This window comes from Cygnus olor, chromosome Z (genome assembly GCF_009769625.2).
Source record: "Cygnus olor isolate bCygOlo1 chromosome Z, bCygOlo1.pri.v2, whole genome shotgun sequence".
Classification (NCBI taxonomy): Eukaryota; Metazoa; Chordata; class Aves; order Anseriformes; family Anatidae; genus Cygnus; species Cygnus olor.
Window position 1 is genome coordinate 70,289,240 of NC_049198.1, and position 5,516 is coordinate 70,294,755.

The 5,516-nt window shown below is 44.4% G+C and overlaps 1 long non-coding RNA gene across 3 annotated transcripts; it reads right to left on the reverse strand.

The window, feature by feature from the left end:
* Positions 1-981: 981 nt before the first annotated feature.
* LOC121062050 lies at positions 982-3,964 on the reverse strand. Of its 3 annotated transcripts, XR_005815386.1 has the most exons (3): positions 2,305-3,964; positions 1,863-2,224; positions 982-1,335 (listed from the first exon to the last, which is right to left on the reverse strand). It is a non-coding gene; the product is annotated as an uncharacterized LOC121062050 (long non-coding RNA). The 3 variants fall into 3 exon arrangements; XR_005815383.1 differs by having other exon boundaries at positions 2,006-3,964; XR_005815385.1 differs by having other exon boundaries at positions 1,863-3,964.
* Positions 3,965-5,516: the final 1,552 nt, after the last annotated feature.

Consider the following 5,516-nt stretch of genomic DNA (forward strand, 5'->3'; position numbering starts at 1 on the left):
AAGGCAGAGAACCCATACTAAACATGAAACCACCCCTGAAAATTCATATAATGTGACCAAAAACAATGCCAAAGAGCTTGTAAACCACTGTTCAGTATGGATCTTCTGGTGCGAGGAGCATTTCCAGCTGCTCTGCAATCTACAGGGATGTAGCATCCAGCCAAGTCCCCTCAGACCTCGTTCATTCACATCAGCGTGCCTTCCAGAAGCATTGCACAGGCCATCAGTGATTACAAGTGGAAACGCCACCCACCAATATCACCAGGGGTCAGACAAGGGGGCACATTTTTTCTTCCAGGAGCCACCACAGAGCAAGCAGGACATGCTCCCTGGGCAGTAAGAGAATTTTCTCTCCCCGTATACTGTGCCAGCAAAAAGATGGATTGACTGTGCCCGTAAAAAAGCACAGGGGATGGCTGCACACAGAGTAAAGATGCACACATGGGTGCTTCAAAGCCTGTGTGTCTGTGCTTTCAGGTGCTGGAAGAAGAAAGATCCCCCCTGGCACTAATGGAATTTGCATCCTAAACAAAGTTTCATTGAGGAAATGGTGCCAGAAGGGATATATCTAGCCACATTTTTTTGTTGTTGTTTCAGACAAGCATGATTTTGAAACTGTAAACGTGCTGTAGGACATTTGTTACAGCACCTCCAACAGCAGATGCATGACAGAGCTCCCGGGGGCTCGCTTCTGGAATGTCAGAAACGCATGACAGAGCTGCAGCATTCAAAACATTCAGGGAAACAAAAATCCCTGAATTAGGCAATGCTGTCAGGATAGGGAAATAAAAAATCAGGCTCGAAAGCTGAACAATAGCCATATTTTTGAAAGTACACTACAGTGTCCCTCAGGCATTGAAAAATCATGAGTCAGGTCTTAAAAAATAAAAAATCGTTGGCTTAAATATAATAGTTTGGGGGGAGGTGCTAGTAACCTTTCGTTTACTGCACTATTAAGGGTCACATTTATAAGTTCTGGAAAAACTAGAAAATGAACTTTATTTTGTAATAAAAGCAGAGATTCTTACATAATCTTATAGCCCTAGGGGCTGAGGCATTAAGCAGAATTTCAGATAATGCGATAAAATCCCAACAGTTGGAAACGCTGGAGCAAAATCTAACTTGTGTCATCCTGGCAATATCGAGCAATATCAGGTTTGGGACCTGGTTCAAGAACCCACATCCAGGAGCAGCCTGCTTCGGTGGAGTGATTCACAGCCATAATTGTTCCAGACTGCAGTTTTCAGATGGTGGCTGTCAGAAATGGGCTGGCACATGACAGCCCTGTTCCAGTCAATGGAAAAAGTCTCTCTGAATAGGAGAAGAAAAAAGCCCCTGTGGGGCAGACTTCTGCAGTGACAAATTAACGAGCACAACAAAGTGAGGAGTTTCAGAGGACCTTCTGAGGTTTTAGGAGCTTTACATGAGGAGAGTGAGTCCCACTGTATTTAAGTAGATGCACCCAGTTCCTCTAAATCTTGTCCCCTATGTATCACACAGTTGTAACCTTCATGTGTAAGATAACGTTTGGCATTTATTTATTTACTAACGACTTTACCTCTTAAAAAAATGTAGTTCAAAAGCAAAAAATAGTCTCTGCTTCTGACACTTCCACTCACCCTTGCAGCTGCCCAGGCTCCCCTAGCACGGATCAGGGCTCTCCCCACCAACTAGCCCCTGGGCAAGGGAGACAACGTGGGAGCCCTGGTTCTTCACCATGACACTGACGATGGACCTGGGACAAGTTCCTAGTCTTTGAGGATGTCACTGTGCATTTTGCATGGGGAGAAACAATTCCCATATCTGTCTGGGGACAATTCTGTATTTGACAACAATTCCGTATTTGAGAAATACTGACTTACCCTGAACATCATGTTCACCCACGCCTCTTTTCTGGAACACAGGTAGCTGTGATCTTCTGCCAGACCTTTCATTCACCCCCTCAGATCCACCCACTCTCAGTTAATTACCATTTGTCACTTTTTTTTTTCCCTAAAAAACTTACAGAATGTTTTTCAGAATGTGTGCATCGACATTTCCAGAAAGTGCACTTCATTCCGCCAAGCGATGCCACGTCTGGCCACAACTCTGTTACAAAAGATGGAGCGACATATCCATTTTCTAAGAAAAGGGATGCAGTTCTTCACCATCAGACTTTGCCCTTAAAAGCAAAGGTGCTGCCAGTACAGCGCTCTGTGCTGAAGCTGTCCCAATCTGCTGCTCCCTGCTTGTCAAAAACACAAAATTACACAATCTCTTCTGTGCAGCTGATATTTGAGCAACCGTGGTAATGTCTAGACTTACCTCATTCTCGTGTGAGCTCAAAGGACACAAGCTTTGTCCCAGTCCGAGTTCCTGGGAGGCCTGATAAAAGATTTCTGGCTCTTCTTGTGTGCCAGCCGAGACCTTATGTCCATCAGCCCTGTCCTCTGACATAGCAGGACTTAGGCTCTCACATGCATTATTGTGGCAATGATCCTGATGTTTTCTGTAGCTGTAGTAGCTGTCTGTGGCAATGCACAGACTTCAGTGACAGCCGTTCAGGGCAGGAAACACTCTTTAGCTGTCCTGTAACTGCTTGACCCCAGCATCGGTGTTGGGGGACAGGAGCAGGACCTTATAACTAGACATTAAGGTGGGCGTGATAGCACCCCATCTCTACCTCCAGTGGCATAGTTTACAAGTCATACGTGGCAAGGGAGGGGTTGGCACGTGCAGTGGTAAATAAAACAATGGAACAAGAAGCTTAGCTGTAGGAGATAGAGAAGGGGCAGTGATGAGTTCTAAAAGACCTGCAATCAGCCAGGAGTTTGGGGAGAAGTGGAAGTCAGAATTGATACATGAAGGCACTTAGCGGGTTGGAAATAGGTCTCATGGATCAAGGAGGATCATGCTAATGGAGGGGGTCAGTGCTTGGTGATGTCTGGCTGAGCAAGTGGTCCTGTTATGTGGCCACACCAGGGCATGTTACCTGCCTGCTGTGCTACAAAAACCACCAGGTGGTTTCAAACCTCACATTTCCAGTGCTGCCTGCACAGGGAAAGATAAGAAATTCATGCTGAACACTACTGTGCAAATATAGCGGTTTAATCTCTTCTCAGCAAAGGTCCAGAAGGATGTGAAGAGACTTCTTTTGTTTGCTTCCCCCAAGTTGAAAAGCATAACACAGGCATGTCAGGCTGAGAAAGAAGGGGCTAATCAGGGGCATCTGAAATCGATGGAAAGTCAACTATAGCAGAAACTACAATAACTGTTGTGCCTTTCTCACCTTGCTTGTGCCAGCAGTCTGACGGTCCCCTTCTCCTGCAGCTGAGAAGTGCAGTAATGCTCTACAAACCCTTGCTCAGATATGGAATCATTCATCTATATGCATCTATATCCACCACTCAGCACTGGCAGCAGACAAGTGACTATGCAGCCAGTCAAAGAGGCAGTGACTAAATCTTGCCGGACTAACAGCTTCCCCATTTGTCAGCTGCAGTCGTGTAAGTCACGTTGCAAGCAGCCATTTTAGTGCTGGACAGAAGGCAGGGAAGTAGAAACCCAGCCATAAAACCCTCACAGTGATGCCAAACAAGAGGATAGAGCAGGACTGAGCAGGTCTGGCAGATTTGAACCCTGTTGGAGCTATCCAGTGACCTGGGAGCCAGCATGGATGGCTTGTTCCTCCTGTGGGGTTTTCCAGGGGCCACGCTTCCCACCAGCAGTGTGGCCGTAGGGGTATGAAGCCCCTGCGGTGCTCCCCAGGATGGCAGGAGCTGTACTGCATACAAAGTAGTACTCATAGTGAGCAAACCCTGGCTCTTGGACAAAGGGATGAATTTCTGGATAGACCTAAAGGAGCTGCCAAGACACCAAAATTCTTGTTCTGGAGAAGTACCTTGATTCTGATGAAGTCATTCATTATAAGCATATTCAAAAAGTTAAGTAATAAATGTTATAAAAAAATGATAAGTTGTTTAAAAGTGAATTATGCAGATCTGCTCCACTTCTTTTTCAGAGATATGCATTAACATCAAGAGGCTTTGAATTACCACTGAAAGTCATTTAGAGAAGCTTTTCCTACAGAAGTATTTCTGTGCACCGAATATTGGTCCCGTAGATCTTCACACAGGGAATGGGCAGTCAATGAAGATATAAGGAAAGTCTCCTGATTTTCAGTTGGATTCTTGTCCAGGCTTCAGAGAGTCTTTCCGTAATACTGTGTGAAGTGTCTGATCTGATCTAAAAGCTATTACTTCTTCTAAGTCAGATAATAAGGATCATTAAGCGTTGCCAAGTTAAACTCTCCTTAACACTAGGAAAAATAAGTAAGGCCTTAAAAAGAAAAATGCAGTCTGGGACTAATTCCCAGGAGATTTTTGGCACACAAAAACTCTGTCAGATTCAACTTAGTGATAATTCATAGGCATAGTCCACAGATAATCTTCCTTTGATTTAATTACGGCCTGAGTCATGGTAGTTCAACTCTAGCTGCGTTTGGACTACTCAGACATCTGCATCGGGGTTTCAGGTTTGAGGAAATGCAACAAGAATGGGATTCTGTGGCACAGTGTCCATTTGCTGATATGAATAATACCCTTGCTTGGTACAAAATGCAGCATGCCTTGCGGTTTGGTTCTAAAATTTAATCCCTGGCAGTGGCAAGTGTGAACTGAAGTTCAGCACTGAAGTGACTCACTCTGCACACCACAACAAGGCAGCATTTCAGGCACACATCTGAAATAGTGCATCCTACCTCTTTCAGCAAGACATTTTTGTGGTTCATGGTATCTGCATTTTCTAGGGACGCAGGCAAAAGCAACCCATGAAAGCCCAAGTCACTGACCTAAGTGCCAGTTTAAGAAAGGCTGAGGGTTAGTTTTGGGGGTTGTCACCAAGTCAAAGCTATGTGAGCAGTTAAATTGTGCAATAGGGTCATTTTAGAAGGAAAATTCTGTCTGCACCCAAAAGAGTCATTACTGCTTGAGTTCCTGTCTGTGCCCCTGTGTGGACTACAGACATAGATGCAGAATAAACCACTTTGTTTGAACATACCCTTCATTAAAATTGTAGGATTAGTCATTGACTAATATTCAGCATTCATTGTACTCCTGGAGAACAAGACACCCTTTTCCAAATGAGTCAAGCCTGAGCTTCTTCAAGATGTTTCATGGGGAATGCTGAGGCTTGGTCATAGTTTTGCCCTCTGTTGAGGATCACAGCCCTTAAGAAATATTGTTCCATGATGTGAAATTACACAGTCTGGTGGGTGTTATAAATCTAGGTTTTGAACAAACTGTCTTAATACCCTACAGTAGTCCCACACTGAACATCCAGCTCTCTGCCCAAAAGCACTGCCTAGAAACCACCTCCTGGAAACTGGATACTATTGGGTGTCTTGGGATACGCAAATTAAATCAGAACTATTAAAATGTCAGTGTGAGTATTTTTGGTGTCAGAATTGGTCATTAGTGTAAAGTTTCCTGAGGAAAAATATGTTTTCCTATGACAACTTCTTTGTCAGGGCACATTCT